This window comes from Mesoplodon densirostris, chromosome 16 (assembly GCF_025265405.1).
Source record: "Mesoplodon densirostris isolate mMesDen1 chromosome 16, mMesDen1 primary haplotype, whole genome shotgun sequence".
Lineage (NCBI taxonomy): Eukaryota > Metazoa > Chordata > Mammalia > Artiodactyla > Ziphiidae > Mesoplodon > Mesoplodon densirostris.
This window is the reverse complement of record NC_082676.1, coordinates 59,923,964-59,951,568: the sequence shown is the minus strand read 5'-3', so window position 1 is coordinate 59,951,568 and position 27,605 is coordinate 59,923,964. Positions and strand designations below refer to the sequence as shown.

The 27,605-nt window shown below is 46.4% G+C and overlaps 1 protein-coding gene across 1 annotated transcript in view; it reads left to right on the top strand.

Annotated features, from left to right (window-relative positions):
* The first annotated feature begins 957 nt into the window (after positions 1–957).
* ABAT (4-aminobutyrate aminotransferase) overlaps positions 958–27,605 on the top strand; it is an 84,025-nt gene continuing 57,377 nt past the window's right edge. Inside the window, exon 1 of the mRNA XM_060120209.1 lies at positions 958–1,080. The gene's annotated coding sequence lies outside the window, so the exon portion shown is untranslated. The remainder of the gene's footprint in view (positions 1,081–27,605) is intronic.

Below are 27,605 nucleotides of genomic sequence, written 5' to 3'. Positions count from 1 at the left end.
GTCATCTCATGTTGTTCTGATGGATAGTTTCTTGTGTTTTGAGTTGACCATTGAATGAACGCATCCTCTTTCTAAATACCTTTAGAAAGCTACCGGGCTATCAGTCAGTCACACTTTAGTATTAACTAGTTTTCATACAGCATTTTAATTTTTATAAAAGCACCTTTATCACATCTACCACTTCTCTTATGCCCATGAAGGAGGTACTATCACAGCTGTCTCCACTTACTATTGAGGACATTGAGTATCAGGGAGGCGGAGTGACCTGCCCTAGATCGTGCAGAATGAACCATGGACTCCTAGTCCAGTGATCTTTGCGTTGCCCCCACGATGCACTAGCTATCCGTCTTCCGGAGTTGATGGGCTAGGAGGTGTTAAGTGAATGGCATCTCTTAGGGCAGAGAATGAGAGGGCCCTGAGCACCTGCAAGGGTGGGGGGGAGTACGTGAGGGGGGTGGGGTGGGGGGTACGTGTAGGCGGGGGGAGGGCCCGATGCTCTTTCCCCTCCCTTTCATATGGAACCTTGTCTGACTCCGAATCTAGGTTTCCAGAGCCCGGAATCCCGGCCGCAGGGTGCAGATGGGGCAGCTACACTCGCCCGCAGCCGCGAGGGTCCAGAAAAGGGTCAGAGGGTAATTAAAGTCTAGGTGAAATCAAACTATAGAGCCGCCCCGCTTTTAGAGACGGGCTCCCCACCCCCCATCAGATAGGCTCCCCTCCGGCTTGGTGGGGGCTCCTCGCGGCCGCCGCCACAGCCCGGACCCTCGCTCCCGGCCCTCGCAGTCCCTCCTCCAGGCCCCCAGTTCTTCCGCCCCCGGAGGCCGGACTGTGCCCCCGTCCCTCCTTCCCCCTCCCTCCTGGGGGCGGTGGCCCGTGGCGGACGCGCTGATTGGCGGCGGTGCGAGCGAGGGCCGGAACCGGCGGCGCTGATTGGCCAGAGCCTCTCGGCGGAGCCACGGAGCCCGGCGAGTCGCTGGGGGAAGCTGGGCAGAGACCGGGAAGAACCGGAGCCCAGGACGCGGATCCCTCAAGTCGGTGCCTGGCAGATAGGAGTCCGAACGTTGGAGCAGGGGCCTGGAGGTAAGGACCTGGCGCCGGGTCGCGTGAGACGGGCCCTTCCGCGGGAGCTGAGACGGAATTCTTCGGCCCTGCCCCAGGGAGCAAAAACGGGGCATCTTCTCACAGAGACGGAGCCCTCATCTTCCCGAGACGCGGGTCCCCCGCCCCCCCACGAAAAGAGAGGGTCTCTCACTTCCCAGAGAGCAAAATAGTTTCCTTTTCCCTTCAGAAGTGGAAGTGGGCCTTTCCTTCCTGTCCCCCGGTTCTAGAGATAGGATTTCTCTTCCTACTTTACCCCCTGGAATGGAATGTGCCCCCTCAAAGTGGGTTCCAGCCTCCCCAGGTATCTAGGGCCCCTTCAGCTCTTTGGAGACCCATGCCCCTTCCCCCTCCCTAAAAAACTAAGTTTGGATTCTTCTCCCCACCCTCCCTTCTCAGCTCATAGATAATGGTGTGTTTCCTCCAGGAGGGGAAATAAGCCCCTCCCTAAGAGAAGGATATCCCTCTCCAGAGATTCTGCATGTCACCCTCAAACCCAATACAGACCTCTCTGGGCCCCCCAACTCAGAAACTGGACTCTGCGATTTGCCTTTAGAGGTGGATGATTACCTACCTCCTCCCACCTCCCCATCCGTAAGAGAGAGACGACGGTTGGTTGCCTCAGACACCTCCACACTGAAGGCATTTGGGGGATTTCTCCTCTTTCTCCAGTCAAGATGTAACAGAAGGGGTTTTCATACTCAGAAACAGGGCCAGGGTCTGGTCACCAGTCTGGACCAGTCACCCACCTCAATCCACCCCTCTGTAACCCTTTTACACAAACCCCATCCCACTAACAACCCCCCACCCATCCACCACTCCCAGTCCCATCCTTCCCACCTAATTCCATCTCACCTTTCCTCACCCACCCTGGCCAGAGGTAAGGCCAGAGGATGAGGTTTAGTAAGACTGAAACTCTTAAAGCTGGGATCCTGAGCCTAGAGATCATTCCAGGAGCCTCCAAACTGCCAACAGAGATGGGCTCTGAGGCAGCAGAACCAGCAGGGACCCCCCCCCCCCCACCAACACACACACACATACACACACACACAAAGGACTGTGTTCACACTATCCTCCCCTGAGGCAGGCCAACCCCTCTTCTGGAGAAGAGGGAGTCAGTGCAGACAGAAGGGCCCCAATTTGCTCCCTGGGGCTGCCCCTCCCCCAGCTCCTGTGGGCATTGCCTGGTGGAATTCCCTAGGCCCTTGGCCAGGGGAGATGCTGCAGGAACCATCCGTTGGGCTGGCTTCAATGAAGCTGGACTAAGGGACAGGATGTTGGTGACCTGAGGGGGGCTGGGCACCGCTCTAATCTGGCAGGCCAGGATGGGGGCCGGAGGCAGGGGAGAGAAAGGCAAGGAGCTTTGCTTTGCTCTTTGGAGCTTCACCCTAGAGGTGGAGTAGGAGAAGCGTGTGTCCTGGACGCCCAAAGAGGTCAGCCCTGGAGAGAGAAAAATGGCCCAGTCGGGAGTCCTTAGACCTCCCAGGGACTCCAGATCAAAGATCTTGCTCCTTCATTTGACAGTTGAGCAAAGAGAGGCCCAAGGAGAGGAAGAGACTTGCTCAAGGTCACCTAACCAGTGGATAGCAAAGCTGGTCACAGCCTCTCCAGGACTCGTGGGCTGCCGGGGTCCTGGACACTCTCCCTCTTGTCCTCATATTTAGAACCGGGACTTCTGGGCACTGTGGTCCCCACTTGTCAGAGGTGGTACAGAGGCTCTGCCAATGTCACACAGCTAGGAGGGGACAGAGCTGTAACCCAGCGCCGCCCCCCAACAAGCCACCTTGTAGATCCATTCCCAGGACCTTGCACTTCACCACTCAGCCCTTGGGATCTTTTTATTGAGCCCACTGCCAAATCTAGGCTTGCCAGAATACAAATGGACTCAGGATAGCAAATGAGATCAGTTGCAATAGTCTGGAGCCGACGCTGCTGCAGGAATGTCTGTTGCAGGTGAGGCTTGCTCCAGGCACTTTGGACAGAGCCCCCCACCCCCAGAACTGGAAGTCACGGCTCCTCCCTCCAGGGCCCCCCCACCTCGATCCCTGCCTTTTCCCTCCGACCCCGAGTTCCCTGCCACAATGTCCCACCCCAGCTCAGAGCCTGCTCCTTTTCCTGAGGCATTGGATGCCCACCAGTCCACTGGGGCAACAGCAACCAGGTCCCTACAAATGGGAGGGTCTTGAGGCAGAGACTCCCCCTGCCTCCAGCTAAGGGGTTAGCTATTGTGCTCCAATTTAGAGCAGGGATCCAAGTCCAAGGTGCCAAGGTGAAAGTTCAGAGTATGAGGGAGAACTGTAGTGCATGGGGGTTGAGAGATGGGTCTCTGAACCCCTCTTTTCAGGGTCTAGAGCCCAAATCTGCTACTTAGTATGCTTCTTGGAGGAATTATTAACTTCTCTGTGACTCAGTTCCCTCAATGTCTTTATCAGGGTAAAATGAGTTAATCTTTGTAAAGTGCATGGCTCAGGGCCAGTGGGTGGAAGCAGGGATTATGATTACAAGTCATAAAACCTCTAAACCTGGGTAGGGAGGTTGTGCTTTTAGGTAAAACTTATGACTCGCAGTGTAGATAATCTGTCAGGGGTAAAGGCAGCGAACAGTCAGCCCCTGTTTGGAGACAAGGGTGATGTCTTCCCAGAGAGACCCTACAGTATGTGGAATGCACCGCAGACCCTAAGGTCAGCTGGAGCCAGGAGTCTGCTCCCATTACTGCTGACGGGGGACCTTGGGCAGGTCATCCACCTCTCCGAGCCTCTGTTTCCTTATCTTTGAATTAGGTTTGTTGAGGGGTAGGCATCAGATAAGAGAGAAGTCTAGAGCAGGGTTTCTTATCCTCAGCAGTTTTGCCGTTTGGGGCCGGATCATTCTTTGTTGCGGGGGGCAGGGGACAGTCCTGTGCATTGTAGGATGTCTAGCAGCATCCCTACCCTCTACCCAGTAAAGCCACTTGCAACCACTTCCATTTATGACAACTAAAATCATCTCCAAGCATTGTCAGATGTCCTCTGGGAGGGGGTCAAAATCCCCGCCCCCCCCAGAACTGCTGATCTAATACAGGTGCCCCACTCATCGTGGATGATTGACATAAGTGAGCATCCTTCTTGTTCAGGTTCCTCGTTCTGGTTTGTGCATCATGGAGGTGGTGTGTTCAACTGCTGAGCCTCCCGATATTGAGGGCAGTATTAACCCCTCACATTTCAACAGGAAAGTCTGGAGCACCTCCATGTATATTACTGTAGGTTTCCTGTTTTACAGGTGAGCAAACAGAGGCCCACAGAAGTTAAAGGACTCTTCTAAAGGCATTACCCCCTTCCCTGCTAGAAGTCGAAGAAATGTCCATGCAGGAAACAGTTTTAGAAATCACCTAGTTCTGGGGCCTTCTCAGATCCTTTGGCAGTCTCTTTCAGAATTTAAACTGCGTGCCCTTGGGCCCGGCCATCCCACTTCTAAGAATCTCCTGTAGAAATGCTCACACAAGCACACAGTAGAATGCAGGAATGTTCGCCTAAGGGCTTGGCAATCCAAGATGGGAAGGGGTTCCATTACATGGGAATATAAGCCGTCTTTTTAGAAGAATGGGGGAGAGCTACATTCCTGACCTGGAAAGACCTCCAAGACATGGTTTAGTGAAAACACTAAAGTTACAGCATCACTATATACAGTATTTTAGTAAGTATATGTAAATACATATAGGGAAGCAAGGAGCATGAAATGGGCCTGTGTGTCTGTGTATATACATATACATATATATATGTAAATGAATCTATCCAGGGGGAAGAAGAAGAAAAGGAATCCTCTAGGCAGCTTCCTGTGCATAACAGGTGAGCCAAGCACAGTCCCCAGAGGTTGAGACTTGCTCAGGGTCCCTCAGCCAGGAAGGATGGCAGGGGGACTGTAGCCCGAGTTCTACAGCCCAGGCTGGGGCTCTTTCAGCTGCCTGGCCCCCAGATCAGTGTGGCAGGCGGGGTCTGAGGACTGGACATTCCTGCACACCCTGGTCGCTCTCTCCTGGGAAGTGGTCAGGCCAGAAGCTGCCAGTGGTTGAAACTCAGGCCTTTGAGCTTCCTAGGAGTTCTGGGGCCAGGAGACAGGAATCTGAGGCCTCACGTCCATAGGCTAAGCCTCTGCCCTGGCCACAGCGGATTCTTTCTACCAGCATCCCAGTGGGTCTTGAGGTCACACTGATCAGAGCTTAATTGGGCTTCCACCAGCATGATGGCCTCAGGCCATGGCCATTTTACCTGTCAGTGTCACATTTTCCCATCTTGGAAAAGGCAATAGTATAAAAACAAAGAAAGAAAGAAAGAAAGAAGGGAGGGAGGGAGGGAGGGAAGAGAGAGAGAGAGAGAGAGAGAGAGAGGAAGGAAGGAAGGAAGGAGGGAGGGAGGGAGGGAATGGTAGAACCTACCTCTGGGTTACTGTGAGGATTAGCTGAAACCCTGTTCAAACACCTGTTACCTAGTCCCCCTTAAGTAATGTGAGCGCTGGCTCTCTCCATCTCTTGCCAGCCCCCCTTGCCAGGACGCAGGGGAAAAAAGCCTCGTGGGAGGCTGAGGGCTTCAAGAACGCCCAGGCTGAATCACCAACCCCCCTCCCTCCACTGCATCCCTGCAGAAAGTCCGGGTGGGGTTTCTAAAGGTATCTGCACTCCTCCCTCTCCCTTGTGTCTGACTAGCCCGTCAGTCTCAGGCGTTAAACTGTCTTACCCATCCCCGGAATGGCATAGCCTGATATGGCCTCTAGTCACACATTCTTTCCATAGTGGGCTCGACTCCCCAAGGGCAAATTGCCCTCCTTCTTCCAAAGCTCTCTCCCTGACCCTCCCTGGCTCCAGCCTGGAGATCGATTTTTCCTCGGAACTCCCAGCACTTACATCTGAGGCCTCCTTGGGGTCCATGACTGTTTGCTGGGTTTTCTCCCCTTCTGTATCCCTGGGGAGTAGAGATCATACAGTCAGGTCTCATTCCCTCCTGTCCCGAATGCAGAGCACCGTTCCTGGCACACAGTAGAGACTGGACGAGCATTTATTGTGCAATACATATAGCATAAAATTTGCCATTTTAATCATTTTAAAGTGTACACTTCAGTGACATTAAGTACATTCACAGTGCTGTGCATCTCTCAGCACTCTCTAGTTCCAGAACTCCTTTATCACCTCGAAAGGAAACCTTGTCACTCTTCCTTCCCCCAGCCCCTGGCAACCACTAATCTCTTTTTTGATTCAGTAGATTTGTCTATTCTGAATATTTCATATAAATGGCATCATCCAATTTGTGGCCTGTTGGGTCTGGCTTCTCCACGTTGTAGCATGTATCACTACTTCGTTCCTTTTTATGGCTAAATAATATTCTATTGCATGGATATACCACATGGATGGCATCCATGGATGGATATACCACAGTTTGTTTATCCATCTGTCAGTTGATAGACATTTGGGTTTCCAACTTTTGATAGTTGTAAATGATGCAGCTCTGGGCATGTATGTACAACTTTTGGTTTACAGATCTGTTTTCAATTCTTTGGGAAGTGGAACTGCTGGGTCTTATGGTAATTTTTTGCTTAACCTTTTGAGGAAATGCCAGACTACACCATTTTACATTCCCACCAGCAATGTGTGAGGGTTCCAATTTTTCCACATTTTTATCAACACGTTATTTTCCTATTACCGTTATTACAATGTAGTATTGTCATTCTAGTGGATGTGAAGTGGTATCTCATTGTGGTTTTGATTTGCATTTCCCTGATGACTAGTGATGCTGAGCATTTTTTCATGTGCTGGTTGGCCATTTATATATCTTCTTTGGAGAAAGGTTCATTCAAGTCCTTTGCCCATTTTTGAATTGGGTCGTTTGTCTTACTGTTGCTGTTGTAAGACTTCTTTATATACATAAGTATATCTTTGTGTTGCCATTTCCTCTTGCATTTAAACGTTTGCTCAGCTCCTGGGGGTCAGGCACTGTCTTGTGACCTCGGGATGTCAAGGTGACTACAATATAGTTCCTGCCCACAAGGGGCTCCCAGTTTATTTATTTCTTTTTATTAATTTGTATTGGAGTATAGTTACTTTGTGTTAGTTTCTACTGTACAGCAAAGTGAATCAGCTGTACGTATACATATATCCCCTCTTTTTGGGATTTCCTTCCCGTTTATGTCACAAGGGGCTCCCAGTTTAGAGCAAAGTTTCTTGACAGCACTAGTGCCATCGCTGGGGTGCGTTTGGGGGTGCTGTCCATGCACTATAGGTCCACTCGGTGACAGTAGCATACTTCCCCCCAAGTTGTCACAACCAAAAATGTCTCCAGACGTTGCCAAATGTCCCCTGGGGGGCCACTTGTCCCCTGGCTGAGAATCACTGGTTTAGAGACTTAGACAGTTGTGTGTATCTACAACTTCAATCATATCTCTTGTGCCTAACAAGGTACCTAGTGGGCGTTCAGGACTTATTTGTTGGATGTTGGATGGGGGGGTGGATGGATGGATGGATGAAGTAATGAATGCAGTTTCCAGGGTTTGGACATGTGCCTGAAACTCTAATATGTGAAGCAAAACACTATTCTTCCAACTGGAATATTCTACCCTTTCTGCCTAGCGCAATGGTTCTCCCACTTGTGCATCAGAATCCCCTGGAGAGTGTGTTAAAACAAAGATTGATGGGCCCCACCACCAGAATTATGTTGAATCACCGGCCCCGCAGAATGCTCCCAACCCAGTTTCCATGTCCCTTGGGAACCCTGCACCAGACTTCTCCCACCTCTGACAACCTGTCCATCCTCAGAGGTCTCATAATCTTAACTGCCAGCATCTCCCACCTGGGTGCTAACATTTATTACTTTGGACTATCAGCAACATGCTGGATATCTGTCCCTCAGCCACTGCATTGAGAATTCCTTCAAAGCTGGAACCCACCGTGTCCTAGCACCCCTAGAACCCTGCTACCCAAGTGTGGACCAGTGCCCAGCAGCATGACATCACTGGGGAACTGGTTAGAAATTCAGACTCTTGGGACCCCCTCAGGCCTACAAAATGCATTCTGCATTTTAACACTATTCTGGCGGGATGGGGGGTTCATGTGCACATTCAAGTAGTTTGGGAAGCCTGTCCTAGGCCATCTCTATAACCCTCACAACTCAGAGCTAATCCCTTGCAACTTCGCTGATGTGTTATATTGACAGCATCTGTTACACTGTATATGGTGTCTGGGCTGGAACATCATTAGCGCGTTACTGGCCATTCATCTCTTTGCCTGATGTATTTTATCTCTTGGAATGCCTAAACTGACCTTGCTTTACCCACTGGAAAACCAGAGGGGCAGCGTCTTGCTCAAGATCGAATGATGACCATGAGGCAGAACAGAGAGATGGCCATCCATTCCTTAGAGGGGAGCAGTTGAAACACCATGGTGGTGACACATGAAAATATGGGGGGGAGGGTAGCGTTCTGAGGCTACTAGGTTTGCTTTTCAAATGTGGAGAGCTGGGAGGTAGTTTAAAAGTAAGCCAAAAACAGGGACTGAAGTGCTATTTTGCCATTTATTCAACAAGTATTTATTGAGTACTTCATAGATGCCAGACATCGGCATCACGTGTATGGTATTAACAAGGAATACAAGGTCTCCCTCTTAGTGGCTTCCGTCTAGGTGGACAGTCTAGCCATCTGCATTCATTCATTCCTGTGAGCGTGCCCATTTATTGCACAACTTCCGTGTGTCCTGACAGAACTAGTGGGGTGTGTGTGTGTGTGTGTGTGTGAGTGTGTGTGTGTGCATGGTGAGGGAGAGACGAACACCCAGCTACTACACCAGAGGATCTTCTAGGCTAGCTGTCAGAGGACAGGCCTATAAACAACCATTCACAGAGATGAGTGCCAGGTGTGTGTGTGGGAGCGGATAGTGGTCAGAGGTCAGAGAAGGAAGAGGTTCCCTGTCCCTGGGGATGCTGGGAAGGAAATTTCAGGAGGAAAAGTCAGAAAAGCCAGGAAAGATATTCTCAACAGATAGAACATGAACAGGGGCTCAGAGACTTCATGGAAAACTGTTAAAAGAAAATCTTCAGGAAAAAGGTGGTGGTGGGGGGAATAAAATAATGGCTCCAAATACAGATGCAGAAGCAAACACTTGTCGGTGATTTTATTAAGCTCATTCAATGAGAGAACCAAGCAGATGTTGGAACTGGTTCAAAGGAAAAGTCAAATAAAGCACAGTTGTCTACAGAGTAAAGGAATGCTGAAATGCATTACAAATGGAAACAAAATAAAATGGTTGGACAAGACAGAATTGGCTTCTCTATCAGATTCCTACAACTTACAAAGAGTTGAAAAAAATAGCTGGAAGATAATGAACAGGGCTAGAATCAGGTATCTTAAAAGTTTGTGTTGTATGTAAACAATGCATAGTTTTCCATTGAGATGCAATTTTTTTTTCTATAAAACCAATGTTCAGAGGATGGGGGAGGCATATGGCAGAGCCCACCCAGGGTGGATGGGCAAGGAGAGGGAAGCTGCAGGGGGGCCAGGTCACGGACAGCCTGGTGACCCTAGATAATGAGTTCAGACTTGACCTAGAGACCCCTGGGGAACCTGGAAGGGTTTTAAACAAGGAGGTGACCTGATTTGATTAGCACTTGAGCAATATCCTTCTGGAAGATTCGTGGAGAGTGGACTGATTATAGAAGGAACAGACAGAGAAGCCTGTTAAAAGATGAGATGGTGGGGGCTTCACTCAGAGTAGGGCTCGGCAAATATTTTCTTTAAAGGGCAGGTAGTAAATATTTGAGGCTTTGTGGGCCACACAGTTACGATCGCAACTGCTCAAACTGTACCGTGAAATGTAAATGAATGGACGAATCTGTGTGCTAATAAAACTTTATCTACAAAAACAGGCTGGGGGGCCAGATGCCCCCTCCAACCACAGTTTGTCAACCCCTCATCTAGAGCAACGTCGGAGAGGCTAGAGCTGTCCATGGTTTTGACAGGCCTCCTGTATCCCTTCCTCTAGATGTTTAGAGTTCATTGGCAGCTATTGGTGGGAGCCCAGGGACACCGCTCCCCTCCCTTTGAGTGTGAGTTCCCTGAGGGAATCAGACAATCCCTGGGGTGGATCACTGGCCTTCTAGCAAAGCCTTTCAGGACCTCAAAGCTCCTTCAGGGCAAGATTGGCCAAACAGCCTCTTAAAGCAGCCAAAAGAGCAAGCCAGTCACCTCAGCAGGGCTTTCCTGTGTAGGATCAGAGTCTGCCTCCCCTCTTTGCCCAGAGCTGTAAATAGCTCTCTGCTGGCTTTGCAAGTGCCATTCTGGGGACAGGCTGGAAATGAGCACACCAAGGAGCATTTGTGCAAATTACTGCCTGCATGCGAATTTGCATGCCTGGCATCCTGCCCCAGCCCTAAGTGCACAGTCCTCCCAGGGGCTGAAAGCAAGACTCAAAGAAGAGCCACACACAGAAGAGCATGGACGTTCTGACCTGGGGACAGCGTCCAGGAGCGATCCAGGGTTGGACTGCCAGGGTAATGATAAGCTAGAGGGACAAGAGGAAACATTCAGAGGACCCTGGACGGAGTTTCAACTCAAGCTCTGCCCATCCTAATGCAATGACCCATAAACAGTGGCAGCTCATCTTTGCTGAGAATTTGGTGGGTGCTAGGGCTATTCTGAGGGTTTTATGTGTATTTTGTTCATCTCATTGCTCACAACAACCTAAGGAGGAAAGACTGATCAGGTTACAGAGGTAGGAAATGGAGGCTCAGAATGGATGACTGACTCCCGGGCTCTCATAGTAAAAGCAGCAAGTCTAGAGAGAAACCCAGGCTTACAGACCCCGACCCCTGCTGTCTAGCACTAAGCCACATGGATGCTTCTGGGTATGCCCACTGCTCTTGCTGGCCTCAGTTTACTCATCCATCAATAGGAATAATAATGTCTTATCCTTTGATGATCACAGCAGAGTTTGGGAGGACCAGCTGCCACAGCAAATGAGAAAGCATGGTTCGAAAGTCAAAAATGCTGAATAAAGCTGGTGGTGGGTGGAGAAAGTCCAAAGCACTTCCAGCAGCAGCCGCCCACCAGCAACTCGGATCATTTGTGTAATTGATCAGATTCGACCCTGTGCAACCCCTCAATGTCCTGCTGTGGGCTTGGGGTGGGGTCTGTTTCTTAGACCCTCCTATGGGGTCAAGGAAGAAGTCCTGTATTTGGAAAGCAGCTGTGTTGCTGGCCCCCTGAGAGCCCTGGAGGTTGTGACTTCTGGGTCTCAGTTTGCTCATCTGTAAAATGGCAACAATACTGCCCTTTGAAACAGCATATTGGTGGTTATTAGATTGGATGATAAGAGTGAGTGGTTGAATGCTTTCTACCTGCCAGGCACTGGGCTGTATTTGGATTATCTCATTTAATGCTCTCAGTAATTCAGATGGGGATGACATTTCTGTGGACATGGAAACAGAATCAGAGAGTTTTAAGTTTCTTGGCCAAGTTCACAGAGGTAGGAAGGGCCAGAAACTGGACATGTGAGACATAATTCAGTCCATAGCAAGACTACTATAAATAGTGTTGCCATGAACATCCTAGAACAAAGTGTTTTAGACTCCACCAGCAGTGTGTATGAGGGTTCCACTTCCTCCATACCCTTTCCAGCTCCAGCACCTCGACTTGCTATTATATCTTAGCCATTCCAGGGGGTGTGTAGTTGTGGGGTTTTTTGTTTGTTTGTTTGTTTTATTTTATTTTTGGCTTTATTGGGTCTTCGTTGCTGTGTGCGGGCTTTCTCTAGTTGCAGCGGGTGGGGGCTACTCTTCGTTGCAGTGCGCAGGCTTCTCATTGCAGTGGCTTCTCTTGTTGCGTGCAGAGCACAGGCTCTAGGCACGCAGTCTCAGTAGCTGTGGCTCGAGGGCTCTAGAACACAGGCTCAGTAGTTGTGGTGCACGGGCTTAGTTGCTCCGCGACATGTGGGATCTTCCCGGACCAGGGCTCGAACCCGTGTCCCCTGCTAACCACTGCGCCACCAGGGAAGCCCCTGTAGTTGTTTTAAAAATTTCTCTACTAACTGAATTCTATCACCTTTTCTATATGTCTGTTGACCATTCGGAGTTCCTGTTTTATGAAGTGCCTGTTAAGATCTCTTGTCCATTTTTCTTTTTTTTTTTTTTTTTTGAGGTACGCGGGCCTCTCACTATTGTGGCCTCTCTCGTTGAGGAGCACAGGCTCCGGACGCACAGGCTCAGTGGCCATGGCTCATGGGCCCAACCGCTCCGCAGCATGTGGGATCTTCCTGGACCGGGGCACGAACCCGTGTCCCCTGCATCGGCAGGCGGACTCTCAACCACTGCGCCACCAGGGAAGCCCTCTTGTCCATTTTGCTATGGACTTGTCTATTTTTTTTTTCTTATAGCTTTGTAGGAGTTATTTAATCATGCTGGATAGTGACCCCTTTGCCAGTTATGTGTTATGTATCTTCTTCTACTCTGTGGCGTGACTTTAGTTTTCAATGGTGACTTTCGGTTATTGGAATTTTTAATTTTTACGTATTTCATATTCATCTTTTTTCATGGTTGAGGCTTTTTGTGTTCTATTTAAGAAATTTAAAGTCATTCATATTGCCCCCTCTATTTTCTAGTAGCTTTCACATTTTGCGTTTCATATTTATCTCTATAGTCTGCCAGGGGTTGACTTTTAGGTATCGAATGAGGCGGGATCATGATAAATTTTTCTTTCCATATGGATAATCCCATTGACCCAATACCACTGACTCTTTATAGGAAATCAAGCATTCATATAAGTGTAAGTCTGTTTTTCTGTTCTCTATTTCATTTGTGAAGTGTGTTTCTTTGCCCTACGCCACATTGTCTTAACCACTGTAGCCTTAGAATATGATGGAACATTCCAGATTGCCTCTAAAGAGGCTGAACCAATCAACACTTTTACTAACAATTCAATAATGGTATAATTTATGGGTGTATGATCCTAAGCATAGGCACAGCTTAAAGAAGTTTACAGTTTTATAAGTGACCAGACATGAACCAAATAATTATACAACAGAGGTGTCCTGTAAATGGGGTGCGACAAAGAGGGAGGTATGTGGGGCTGAGTGTGCATGGGGTGGGCAGGGGCTTGGGGGAGGTTTGATCTGGTGGGAGAGAGATCAGGGAAGGCTTCCCAGAGGAGGTGTGTCATGAATCAAAATTGAGGGTTAGTAGGAATTAAGAAATCAGAAACAAGGGAAAAGCATTGGGGACAGTGGGAACAGCAACTGCAAAGTCTCTGGCACAGAAACCTACACAGGATGGACACTAGATCCAAGTGGCAGAACCTAGAGAGAAGGGGAAGTTGCGGTGCGTGAAGATGGGAAAGGTCAGAGGATCCAGACCTCAAGGCTTTTGAACCACATTCAAGAGCTGGTTTTTATACCAAGAACAACTACCCTAAGAAAAGAACAGGAATATTCCAGATTAAGGGCAGTTCCAAGCACCTTCTCAGTGCAGCTAGAGTTGCTTTTTTGCAGGAGAATCTGTGTGACAATCTCTGTAGTAACACATGGGTCCTATAGCCTCATCCTACAGTTCCTGGCACTGAGCGTCTGGGTTTTCCTGGAAGTGACAGTTTTTCCTTGCAGGCAGCCCGAGTTCTGCCGGCAGCAGCATCTGCCCAGCTCCATATCAGGTCTGGAACCCTTCTCTCCCCAGCCTGGAGAGTGTATCCTGCCTGCTGGGCATTTGTGGGATGCCAGGCCCTGCGCCATGGACTTGAGCCATTCCCCTTCATTCACTATCATCTCTACTCATCACCCCACAGATGAGAAAACAGCAGCTCAGAGAGCTCAAGTCACTTGCCTAAGACCACACAGCTTCCAAGGGGCAAACATGGCAGTTTTCAGCTCTCTATGAATTTTATTTTCTAAACTTGAATGGTTTTTTTTTTTTCCTTTTCAAAATAGTGGGTGAGATTCTTCAGGAATTTCACCTGCAGAGTTCCAACACTGAGTCTGGATTTTAAAAGATCCCCAGATCTGTGCCCTGAACTGAACTGATGATCACCCAGGCCTAAGACCCCTCATTCGGCCCTTGGCACTGCTTTTTCAATTTGGTAACCAGCATGGGGTTTTGGTTCTTTCTGCACTGAGTAGAATAATTGAGAAGGTTTTAATACATCAAGATATATGTCTGCTGGGGTTTTACAGAACTAGGGGAGGGGGAGAGAGCTATATCTACACCAGCACTTAAAATCTCATTAAATGGGTCCGTCCCTGTTTCAGGATGGGAAATCCAGACAGGGCCGACAAGATTGATGATGTTTTCATCAATCTGGGCATCTGTTGTGTTCCTTGTGGGTTTTCAAGGCAGAAATTTGCTGGCAAGAGAATGAAGAAGCCAGGAACTTCAGAGAGGTCTCAGAGCCTGGAGAGATGATATAGTTTTGGAACAAGGACTGGCTTTCCCCTCCACAGTGGGGTATGCTGGTGGGTGGGGGTGGGAACAGACTACGGATTTCCCTTATTCCCTCCATTTGCAGGTAGTGCTCCCCGTATCGGCTGACACTTCTGTTTACTGAGCACCTTCTCTGCACAGCAGTGTGCTGGGTGCTGCAATTACCCTCTCTTGGGACCCCATAACAACCCTGGGACGGGATTTCAGACCCATTTTACAGATGAGGAGCTATTAACAAAACTTGCACCAACTCCCAGAAACTGACTGCCGGAGTTGGGATTTGAACTGAGTCACCTGACCTGCTGCATTTGTCTGTCAGTGGTCAGGAATCCCCTTGGGGCAGACATAGTTTTGACTTGCATTTCTCTGTTAATTATCGATGTTTAGCATCTTTTCATGTGCCTGTTTAAGAGTAGGGGATTTCCAGTGGGGCAGTTGTGTCCCCACAGGGGACGTTTGGCAAGGTCTGAAAACATTTTGGGTTGTCACAGCTGGTGGAGGGGATAGTACTGGCATTTAATAGGTAGAGGCCAGGGACGCTGTTAACATCCTGCAGTGCACAGGACAGCCCCCAACCCACATACAGCAAAAAATTGGCTGTCCCAAAAAGTCAAATAGTGCTGAGGCTGGGAGACCCTGCTTGAGAGCACGCCTTTTCCACCCCCTTTCGAAGGTTTTCTTGGGAAGTTTCTGTAAGGGGACGCCTCTCTCTCTGACACATTGTGCCTTGGGACTGGTTCTTACCGGGTCTCTGGGTGTTTCTTCTGCTAGGATGCCATGGCCTAGGCTCTGCATTGGAGTCAGTAAAATGCTTTAGATAACATCCAAGAAGGAGGCGGCAGCTGAACTCGTGATGTTCAGCTCAAGATAGGTTTTTTTTTTTTTGGCTGTACAGTGCGGCTTGCAGGATCTTAGTTCTCCGACCAGGGATTGAACCCGGAACTCCTCCTGCCGTGGAAGCGCCAAGTCCTAACCACTGGACCGCCAGGGAATTCCCACAATTTTAAAACGCACCATTCTGGATCCAGGGCATTTCCAGTACTGCCAGTTCACCCCTGTGTTGATAGGGGGTTGAGAGAAAAATCCCCCCATGGGGGCCTGAAACTCAGGACACTTGCCATATTATATTCTTTTCCTTCTCGTGGGAACGCAGCACATGAATGCATTTGTGCCGAAGCTGCTAAACACGTGTGCCCGGGGTCACCTCACGTGTCTGGGTGAGATCCTGTGTGTATATCCTGGGGCATGAGCAGCTGTGCAAACTCTCGCCTTTTGTGTGGGGTTTTGCTACGTTGCCCAACTGAACAGTGGAAAACTTGGGCAAGTTAGTTAGCCTCTGTGCCTCTTCTGTAAAATGGGGTTAATAAGCACATCTGATGAGGCATCAGACAGATTGCTTGTCTTCTCTGAGCCTTGTTTTTTCACTCTGTTAAATGGGAGGGTTGGACAAGATCTCTGAGGTCTTTATCCAGCTCTGAAAGTTTTAAATTTGAGATGCCCAGTTGCCACTGCTCTTAAAAGAAGAGCTTCCGGTGGAATAGTGGACTTGGCCGTGACAGGTGCACCCCGAAGGCTGAGCCATCCCTGGAGTAACTTTAGAAAGCTGGTCTCGGCCCATGTCCAGTCAGGCACTCACGGGCAGAGAAGGAAAAGGAAACTCGGGGAGGCCACCTCATCCTGACAGAGTTCCAACTGGGGGCTCTCGGGGGCAAGTCCCCCAGAGCTCCATGCCCCCTTCTTCACAGACACGCTGTGCATCCCCGACCTCCTTCCGGCTCCCCACGTATTTCCTCACATGAACACGAGGCCCAGTAGACTGTGTTCTGTGGGAGCCGCTGAGCCCGGGAGCCCAGGAGCCAGGGAGCCCGGGAGCCAAGCTAGTACCAGGAACATTGGCATCCAGCCTCATCTGACCAGAGCCCATATCTCCGTGAGCTCTTTTTTCTGCATCTCTTCAGATCTGTGAAATGAAGTGTCCCAGGTTTGCTTGGGGATGTCCCTTGGAAAGAAGAATGGCATGTCGACGCCACATGGTTACTGGGGAAAGTTGCTGAGTCTACAAGACACCTCTGCACTTGAGTCGGCATTTATTAGTTATCTTCTCCTTCCTTTTACCTTTTTTAAAATGGATGAATAGCTTAATATGGAAAACAGAACTAAACTTAACATATGGCTCCACGAGTCTTCACCTATGTACACACACACGGGACCAGCACCCAGATCACAATATGGACCATTCCCAGCCCCCAGAAAGTTCCCTCATGCCCCTTCCCACTTAATAACCCCCAGAGGGTAACTGCTGTTTGACATCTATCAGCAGAGATTAGCTTTGTCTGTTTTTGAACTTCATCTGAATGGGATCTGCAGAAGGTGCCCTTTGGTGTCGGGCATCTCCCTCCTGCTTGTGAAGCCCTACAATTAATGCTTTAGTTAAAAGCTGCAGTAGGGCTGTGAACGCATGCAGTAGTGAGACAGAACCAAATCTGGGGAGAATCATATCAATACTGACAACAGAAGAGCTTGCCTTCTGTTATTTATTATGCTTGCATTGGAAAGCATAATAAATGCTTGCTAAGCATTTATTATGTGCCAAGCCCTGCATGAAATTATAATGGGGGCAGAAGTCAGAAGGCCACGGGCTCTGGGACAGTTCCCAATGGGGTAGGACTCCCACCTCTGCTCTTTATCATCAGGTGTGACTCTGGGCAGGTTATTTTAATCTCTCTGTGCCTTCGTTTCCCCTTTTGTAAAATTAGAATGACCGTTGCTGTATCATGTCACATATCTCAGTGATCAAAATAGACATGAAGCTCTGTATTTAGGGAGCTCGAATCCTTATGGGGATGTGGGGAAGATAGACAGCTTTTTTTTAAATTGAAGCATATTTGATATACAATATTGTCTTCGTTTCAGGTGTACAGCATACTGATTTGGGTTTTTTGCAGATTATGTTCCATTATAGGTTGTTACAAGCTATTGGGTATAATTTCCTGTGCTATACAGTAAATCCTTGTTGCTTATCTCTTTTATGTATAGTAGTTTGTATCTGTTAATCCCATACTCCTAATTTATCTCTCCCCTGCTCCCTTTCCCCTTTGGTAACCATAAATTAGTTTTCTATGTCTGTGAGTCTGTTTCTGTTTGTATATAGACTCATATTATTTTTTAGATTCCACATATAAGTGACATCATATAGTATTTTTCTTTCTCTGTCTGACTTACTTTACTAACATAATATTCTCTAGGTCTATCCATGTTGCTGCAAATGGCATTATTTCATTCTTTTTTATGGCTGAGTAATATTCATTTGTGTGTGTGTGTGTGTGTGTGTGTGTGTGTGTGTGTGTGTGTGTGTAGACTGCAAATGCTGGCTCTGGAGAAACACGCACCTCCAGTGCTGCCTACGTGTTAGCAGGAAAGGAAACAGTGTCTGCTGCAAAGAGTGGCTCCACCAAACCAGGGTATGCGTGCTTTCTCTAAAGACTGCACTCTGGATGTGGATGCACATGGGTCACTGTTGTGTCGTTAGGAAGATAGGACCAATCCGTGGTTTCAAGGCTTGGAAAGCCTAGATCAGTGTTCAGCAAACTTTTTCCGCAAAGGGCCAGATGGTCAATATTTTCTGCAGTGTGGCCGTGTGATTTCTGTTGCAGCTACCCAGCTGCCTTTGTAGTGCTTTGTAGTAGCCGCAGTGGGTGGAAATGAATGAGCAGATCTTCATTTGCAAAAATCACGCAATTGGCCACACTGTGCAGACTCATAGCTTAGAATTTGAATCCCTGGACAGCCAAGCCTCATCCTCTTTCCTGGTCTTCCAGGAATTCCGGGCTTCCTGACTCCGAGCTTCCCTTTCCTCCAGTGTCTTGGGATGAGTCGAGAAATTTCACTTTGTGTTGACAACAGGTGCCCTGAGCTCCCTGACTGTGCTGACCTACTTTCAACTTTCAAGTATTCACATCTGGGATTGGAATCCGGTTTGACCTGGTTCAATGCCAGGAAACAAACGTCCTTTTTAGAGTCCATTTGAAAGCTCACCTCCTCCTCCCACATCTTCAGAAACCAAATCGAACACAGATCAATGTTCCAGTGTCTGTGAGGCTCTCTGTTAATGCCGTGTCAATTTATTCAATACTTGTTTTCCTGTAATTAAATGTCTAGACACATTTTGCTGCCATCAGCTGAGGCTACCCTAGCTCTCTGTTATCATTTCTCTGTATATTATTAGAGAGAGAGGCTGCTTTCAGGTCATTAGCAATGATTCAGAAAATACCAAAAGGTGGAAAAAAGTAGACTTCCACTCCATAGCCCCATATCCAAGACAAAATGGTGTTGAACAGAAAATCCATTTCTTGCCAGCCTTCCTTTCTTGTGTATTGGTTTATGGGTTTGTTTTGGCACCTCTATGAAAGTATAGCCAGACTGCATATAAAATTTTACGGTTGGGCTTCCCTGGTGGCGCAGTGGTTGAGAGTCCGCCTGCCGAGGCAGGGGACACGAGTTCGTGCCCCGGTCCGCAAAGATCCCACATGCCGCGGAGCGGCTGGGCCCGTGAATCATGGTCGCTGAGCCTGCGCGTCCGGAGCCTGTGCTCCGCAACGGGAGAGGCCACAGCAATGAGAGGCCCGCGTACCGAAAAAAAAAATTTTTTACGGTCTTTTCTCTCTCATTACATTGCTTCAAAAATCATTCCTCTGCCTTTTTACATGGTTTTTGATAAATAATTAAGTTGTTGTATCACAGCTTATTTGAGTAGCCCTCTTCTGTTTGTTGTTTACATTGTTTTCAGTGGTCCACTCTTCTAAATTACACTGCCCTGAACAACTGAGCACAGAACTATTTCTTTATTTAGGATTGATTGCTTTAGCTACGTTTCTGGGAGGTGGAATTATTTGGTTTTCAAATATTTACTATCTCTTGACTCCTTGGGGCTACTTTGTTTTCCAAAACTGTTGGATCCAGATACTATCCATCATGGTATGTTTGGAGAGAGAGCAGGGGTGATGTTCTGACCCTCAGACCTGAGATCAGAAATGCGAAGAACATAACTTGCAGATGGTTGCTTGGTTGGTTGGTCTGTTGGTTGGTTGGTTCTACCTGCTCGGTCTCGTTTCACAGAGAGGAAATTGACTCCACACCTAACACACACCCTCAATTTCACAGACGCTATTTCTTTTTTTTTGAATTTTATTTATTTTTTTATACAACAAGTTCTTATTAGTCATCCATTTTATACACATCAGTGTATACATGTCAATCCCAATATATGCATTAATATACGATATTTGTTTTTCTCTTTCTGACTTACTTCACTCTGTATGACAGTCTCTAGATCCATCCACGTCTCTACAAATGACCCAATTTCGTTCCTTTTTATGACTGAGTAATATTCCATTGTATATATGTACCACATCTTCTTTATCCATTTGTCTGTCGATGGGCATTTAGGTTGCTTCCATGACCTGGCTATTGTAAATAGTGCTGCAATGAACATTTGGGAGCATGTGTCTTTTTGAATTATGGTTTTCTCTGGGTATATGCCTAGTAGTGGGATTGCTGGGTCATATGGTAATTCTATTTATAGTTTTTTAAGGCACCTCCATACTGTTCTCCATAGTGGCTGTATCAATTTACATTCCCACCAACAGTGCAAGAGGGTTCCCTTTTCTCCACACCCTCTCCAGCATTTGTTGTTTGTAGATTTTCTGATGATGCCCATTCTAACTGGTGTGAGGTGATACCTCATTGTAGTTTTGATTTGCATTTCTCTCATAATTAGTGATGTTGAGCAGCTTTTCATGTGCTTCTTGTCCATCTGTATGTCTTCTTTGGAGAAATGTCTATTTAGGTCTTCTGCCCATTTTTGGACTGGGTTGTTTGTTTTTTTGATATTGAGCTGCGTGAGCTGTTTATATATTTTGTAGATTAGTCCTTTGTCCATTGATTCATTTGCAAATATTTTCTCCCATTCTGAGGGTTGTCCTTTCATTTTGTTTGTAGTTTCCTTTGCTTTGCAGAAGCTTTTAAGTTTGGTTAGGTCCCATTTGTTTATTTTTGTTTTTATTTCCATTACTCTAGGAGGTGGATCAAAAAAAATCTTGCTGTGACTTATGTCAAAGAGTGTTCTTCCTATGTTTTCCTCTTAGAGTTTTATAGCGTCCGGTCTTACATTTAGGTCTCCAATCCATTTTGAGTTTCTTTCCATGTATGGTATTAGGGAGTGTTCTAATTTCATTCTTTTACATCTAGCTGTCCGGTTTTCCCAGCACCACTTATTGAAGAGACTGTCTTTTCTCCATTGTATATCCTTGCCTCCTTTTTCATAGATTGACCATAGGGGCGTGGGGTTATCTCTGGGCTTTCTATCTTGTTCCATTGATCTATGTTTCAGTTTTTGTGTCAGTACCATATTGTCTTGATTACTGTAGCTTTATAGTATAGTCTGAAGTCAGGGAGTCTGATTCCTCCAACTCCATTTGTTTTCCCCTCAAGACTGTTTTGGCTATTCGGGGTTTTTTGGGTCTCCATATAAATTTTAAGATTTTTTGTTCTAGTTCCATAAAAAATGCCATTGGTAATTTGATAGGGATTGCATTGAATCTGTAGATTGCTTTGGGTAGTATAGTCATTTTCACAATATTGATTCTTCCAGTCCAAGAACATGGTGTGTCTCTCCATCTGTTGGTATCATCTTTAATTTCTTTTATCAGTGTCTTATAGTTTTCTGCATATAGGTCTTTTGTCTCCCTAGGTAGGTTTATTCCTAGGTATTTTCTTCTTTTTGTTGCAGTGGTAAATGGGAGTGTTTCCTTAATTTCTCTTTCAGATTTTTCATCATTAATATATAGGAATGCAAGAGATTTCTGTGCATTAATTTTGTATCCTGCAACTTTACCAAATTCATTGATTAGCTCTAGTAGTTTTCTGGTGGCATCTTTAGGATTCTCTATGTATAGTATCATGTCATCTGCAAACAGTGACACTTTTACTTCTTCTTTTCCAATTTGTATTCCTTTTATTTCTTTTTCTTCTCTGATTGCCATGGCTAGGACTTCCAAAACTATGTTAAATAATAATGGTGAGAGTGGACATCCTTGTCTTGTTCCTGATCTTAGAGGAAATGCTTTCAGTTTTTCACCATTGAGAATGATGTTTGCTGTGGGTTTGTCATATATGGTCTTTATTATGTTGAGGTAGGTTCCCTCTATGCCCACTTTCTGGAGAGTTTTTATCATAAATGGCTATTGAATTTTGTCAAAAGCTTTTTCTACATCTATTGAGATGATCATGTGGTTTTTATTCTTCAGTTTGTTAATATGGTTTATCACGTTGATTGATTTACGTATATTGAAGAATCCTTCAATCCCTGGGATAAATCCCACTTGATCATGGTGTATGATCCTTTTAATGTGTTGTTGGATTCTGTTTGCTAGTATTTTGTTGAGGATTTTTGCATCTATATTCATCAGTGATATTGGCCTGTAATTTTCTCTTTTTTTTGTAGTATCTTTGTCTGGTTTTGGTATCAGGGTGACGGTGGCCTCATAGAATGAGTTTGGGAATGTTCCTTCCTCCGCAATTTTTTGGAAGAGTTTGAGAAGGATGGGTGTTAGCTCTTCTCTAAATGTTTGATAGAATTCACCTGTGAAGCCATCTGGTCCTGGACTTTTGTTTGTTGGAAGATTTTTAATCACAGTGTCAATTTCATTACTTGTGATTGGTCTGTTCATATTTTCTATTTCTTCCTGGTTCAGTCTTGGAAGGTTATACCTTTCTAAGAATTTGTCCATTTCTTCCAGGTTGTCCATTTTATTGGCGTAGAGTTGCTTGTAGTAGTCTCTTAGGATGCTTTGTATTTTTGTGGTGTCTGTTTTAACTTCTCCGTTTTCATTTCTAATTTTATTGATTTGAGTCCTTTTCCTCTTCTTCTTGATGAGTCTGGCTAATGGTTTATCAATTTTGCTTATCTTCTCAAAGAACCAGCTTTTAGTTTTATTGATCTTTGCTACTGTTTTCTTTGTTTCTATGCTCTGATCTTTATGATTTCTTTCCTTCTGCTAACTTTGGGTTTTGTTTGTTCTTCTTTCTCTAGTTCCTTTAAGTGTACGGTTAGATTGTTTATTTGAGATTTTTCTTGTTTCTTGAGGTAGGCTTGTATAACTATAAACTTCCCTCTTAGAACTGCTTTTGCTGCATCCCATAGGTTTTGGATCATCGTGTTTTCATTGTCATTTGTCTCTAGGTAGTTTTTGATTTCCTCTTTGATTTCTTCAGTGATCTCTTGGTTATTTAGTAACATATTGCTTAGCCTCCATGTGTTTGTGTTTTTAACGTTTCTTTCCCTGTAATTGATTTCTAATTTCATAGCATTGTGGTCAGAAAAGATGCTTGATATGAGTTCAATTTTCTTAAATTTACTGAGGCTTGATTTGATCTATCCAAGATGTGATCTATCCTGGAGAACATTCCATGTGCACTTGAGAAGAAAGTGTAATCTGCTGTTTTTGGATGGAATATCCTATAAATATCAATTAAATCTATCTGGTCTATTGTGTCATTTAAAGCTTCTGTTTCCTTATTTATTTTCATTTTGGATGATCTGTCCATTGGTGTAAGTGAGGTGTTAAAGTCCCCCACTATTATTGTGTTACTGTTGATTTCCTCTTTTATAGCTGTTAGCAGTTGCCTTATATATTGAGGTCCTCCTATGCTGGGTGCATATATGTTTATAATTGTTATATCTTCTTCTTGGATTGATCCCTTGATCATTATGTAGTGTCCTTCCTTGTCTCTTATAACATTCTTTTTTTTTTTTTTTTTTGTGGTACGCGGGCCGCTCACTGCTGTGGCCTCTCCTGCCGTGGAGTCCAGGTTCCAGATGCGCAGACCCAGCAACCATGGCTCATGGGCCCAGCCACTCCGCAGCATGTGGGATCCTCCTGGACTGGGGCACGAACCCGTGTCCCCTGCATTGGCAGGCGGACTCCCAACCACTGCACCACCAGGGAAGCCCCATAACATTCTTTATTTTAAAGTCTATTTTATCTGATATGAGTATTGCTTCTCCAGCTTTCTTTTGATTTCCATTTGCATGGAATATCTTTTTCCATCCCCTCACTTTCAGTCTGTATGTGTCCCTAGGTCTGAAGTGGGTCTCTTGTAGACAGCATATAGATGGATCTTGTTTTTGTATCCATTCAGCAAGCCTGTGTCTTGTGGTTTAACTTAATTCATTCACATTTAATTTCATTTAATTTAATTCATTCACGTTTAAGGTAATTATCGATATGTATGTTCCTATGACCATTTTCTTAATTGTCTTGGGTTTGTTTTTGTAGGTCCTTTTCTTCTCTGTGTTTCCCAGTTAGAGAAGTTCCTTTAGCATTTGTTGTAGAGCTGGTTTGGTGGTGCTGAATTCTCTTAGCTTTTGCTTGTCTGAAAATCTTTTGATTTCTCCATCAAGTCTGAATGAGATCCTTGCCAGGTAGAGTAATCTTGGTTGTAGTTTCTTCCCTTTCATCACTTTAAGTATATCATGCCACTCCCTTCTGGCTTGTAGAGTTTCTGCTGAGAAATCAGCTGTTAACCTTATGGGAGTTCCCTTGTATATTATTTGTCGTTTTTCCCTTGCTGCTTTCAATAATTTTTCTTTGTCTTAAATTTTGTCAGTTTGATTACTATGTGTCTCGGCGTGTTTCTCTTTGGGTTTATCCTGTATGGGACTCTCTGTGCTTCCTGGACTTGGGTGGCTATTTCTTTTCCCATGTTAGGGAAGTTTTCGACTATAATCTCTTCAAATATTTTCTCAGGTCCTTTCTCTCTCTCTTCTACTTCTGGGACCCCTATAATGCAAATGTTGTTGTGTTTAATGTTGTCCCAGAGGTCTCTTAGGCTGTCTTCACTTCTTTTCATTCTTTCTTCTTTATTCTGTTCCACAGCAGTGAATTCCACCATTCTGTCTTCCAGATCACTTATCCGTTCTTCTGCCTCAGTTATTCTGCTATTGATTCCTTCTAGTGTAGTTTTCATTTCAGTTATTGTATTGTTCATCTCTGTTTGTTTGTTCTTTAATTCTTCTAGGTCTTTGTTAAACATTTCTTGCATTTTCTCGATCTTTGCCTCCATTCTTTTTCTGAGGTCCTGGGTCATCTTCACTATCATTATTCTGAATTCTTTTTCTGGAAGGTTGCCTATCTCCACTTCATTTAGTTGTTTTTCTGGGGTTTTGTCTTGTTCCTTCATCTGGTACATAGCGCTATGCCTTTTCATCTTGTCTATCTTTCTGTGAATATGGTTTTTGTTCCACAGGCTGCAGGATTGTAGTTCTTCTTGCTTCTGCTGTCTGCCCTCTGGTGGATGAGGCTATCTAAGAGGCTTGTGTAGGTTTCCTGATGGGAGGCACTGGTGGTGGGTAGAGCTGACTGTTGCTCTCGTGGGCAGAGCTCAGTAAAACTTTAATCTGCTTGACTGCTGATGGGTGGGGCCGGGTTCCCTCCCTGTTGGTTGTTTGGCCTGAGGCAACCCAACACTGGAGCCTACCTGGGCTCTTTGACAGACTCTGGGAGGGCTCACACCAAGGAGTGCTTCCCAGAACTTCTGCTGCCAGTGTCTTTGTCCCCACTGTGAGCCACAGCCACCCCACCCCACCCCCGCCTCTTCAGGAGACCCTCCAACACTAGCAGGTAGGTCTGGTTCAGTCTCCCCTGGGGTCAGTGCTCCTTCCCCCTGAGTCCCAATGCTCACACTACTTTGTGTGTGCCCTCCAAGAGTGGAGTCTCTGTTTCCCCCAGTCCTGTCGAAGTCCTGCAATCAAATCCCACTAGCTGGGCTTCCCTGGTGGTGCAGTGGCTGAGAGTCCGCCTGCCGATGCAGGGGACTCAAGTTCGTGCCCCAGTCCGGGAAGGTCCCACATGCCGCGGAGCGGCTAGGCCCATGAGCCATGTCCGCTGGGCCTGCACGTCCAGAGCCTGTGCTCCGCAGCGGGAGAGGCCACAACAGTGAGGGGCCCGCATACCGCAAAAAAAAAAAAAGTCCCACTAGCCTTCAAAGTCTGATTATCTAGAAATTCCTCCTCCTGTTGCTGGACCCACAGGTTGGGAACCTGACGTGGGGCTCAGAACCTTCACTCCAGTGGGTGGACTTATGGGGTATAAGTGTTCTCCAGTTTGTGAGTTACCCACCCAGCAGTTATGGGATTTGATTTTACTGTGATTGTGTCCCTCCTACCATCTCATTGTGGCTTCTCCTTTGTCTTTGGATGTGGGGTGTCTTTTTTGGTGAGTTCCAGTGTCTTCCTGTCGATGATTGTCCAGCAGCTAGTTGAGATTCTGGTGTTCTCACAAGAGGGAGTGAGAGCACGTCCTTCTACTCTGCCATCTTGGTTCCTAGTCACAGATGCTATTTCTTGAGTATAACTGTGTGCTAGCGAATTGGCCACATTTCTTGGCAGAACGTCTAGACCCTTTGGATTAGAACTTTGCATACAAGAGGACGTCAATAATTTTTTTTCTTCTCCATTATAGTTGATTACAAGGTATTGAATATAGCTCCCTGTGCTATATAGTAGGACCTTGTTGTTTATCTATTTTATTTATTTATTTATTTATTTATTTATTTATTTATTTTTGGCTGCATTGGGTCTTAGTTGTGGCATGCAGCATCTTTGTTAAGGCATGCAGGATCTTTCGTTGCAGTGTGCGGGCTTCTCTCTAGTTGTAGCATGTGGGTTTTTCTCTCTAGTTGTGGCGCGCAGGCTCCAGGGTGCGTGAGCTCTGTAGTTTGAGGGACACAGGCTCTCTAGTTGAGGCACACGAGCTCAGTAGTTGTGGCACGTGGGCTTAGTTGCCCCGTGGTATGTGGGATCTTAGTTCCCTGACCAGGGATCGAACCTGCCTCCCCTGCATTGTAAGGTGGATTCTTTACCACTGGACCACCAGGGAAGTCCCCATCTATTTTATATATAGTAGTTTGTATCTGCTAATCCCAAATTCCTAATTTACCCCTCCCCCCTCCCTTTTCCCTTTGGTAACCATAAGTTTGTCTTCTATGTCTGTGAGTGTGTTTCTGTTTTGTAAAGAAGTTCATTTGTATCATTTTTTTTAGATTCCACATATAAGTGATATCATATTATGGCTATCAACAATTTTTTAATATAGTTGTGTCATTTAGAGAAGTTTCTTCCAAGCCCTCAGTGCTCTCATCTATAAAATGGGAATAGCAAGAATTCATTCAACAAATAGTGAATGTGTGCCTTGTGTGTGCCAGGCACTGTGCTGGGCACTCACCCCATCTCTGGGGAATGGGGAATATCCTGGAAGGCATGGAGTAAGAAGATACACAAATAAATGTATAAGTGCAAGCTGTGATAAGTGGAAAGGAACAGTAACACAGGAAGCTGTAAGAAATTACAGCAGGACAAGCATATTTCCATGAGGTTAAAAAAAAGCTTCTCTGAGGAGATAACACGCAATGATTGAGACCTGAAGGATGCACAGAAGCTGGCCGAGGAGGCCTGAGGGAAACAGTGCAGGCAGCAAGAATGGCCAATGCAAAGGCCCTGAGGCCACAGAGCTCTGTGCTTTCCAGGGTTCAGAGGCCAGAATGGCCGGAGAGAGTGAACAAAAGGCAGTGGCAGGACATGAATTAGGAGAGATAGACAGGCGGCTTCGTGAAAGACTGGGAACCAAATTGTCCTTAGCTGCGGAGTGACAAGCTGAGAGCGTGGAATTAGGAAGATGACTCTGTCCCTGCAGTAGACCTGCCGACAGATGCCCAGGCTGGAGCAACTAATGGAAACGGAGAGAAGCAGATGAGTTAGAGGCAGATTAGAGTTGCCTTTCTTCCTCCCTTCTCTGGTTTCATCCTCAAGCTGATGACCAGGTAATTCTGGTCACATTCAAAGGATCAGCACCAAGGTGTGGTTGACTTTTATGCCAGTTTACAGCCTGCATTTCTGAGGCAGTAGCCACACCATGGAGCCAAAGAGCTGGCGGGACTGAACTCCGGTGCATCCTCGCCAGGCGTTAGGGATGTTGGCAGCCCAGGTCAGGTATCACCTGTGCTTCAAACTGGTCCAGGATCATCCAGGACCAGTCG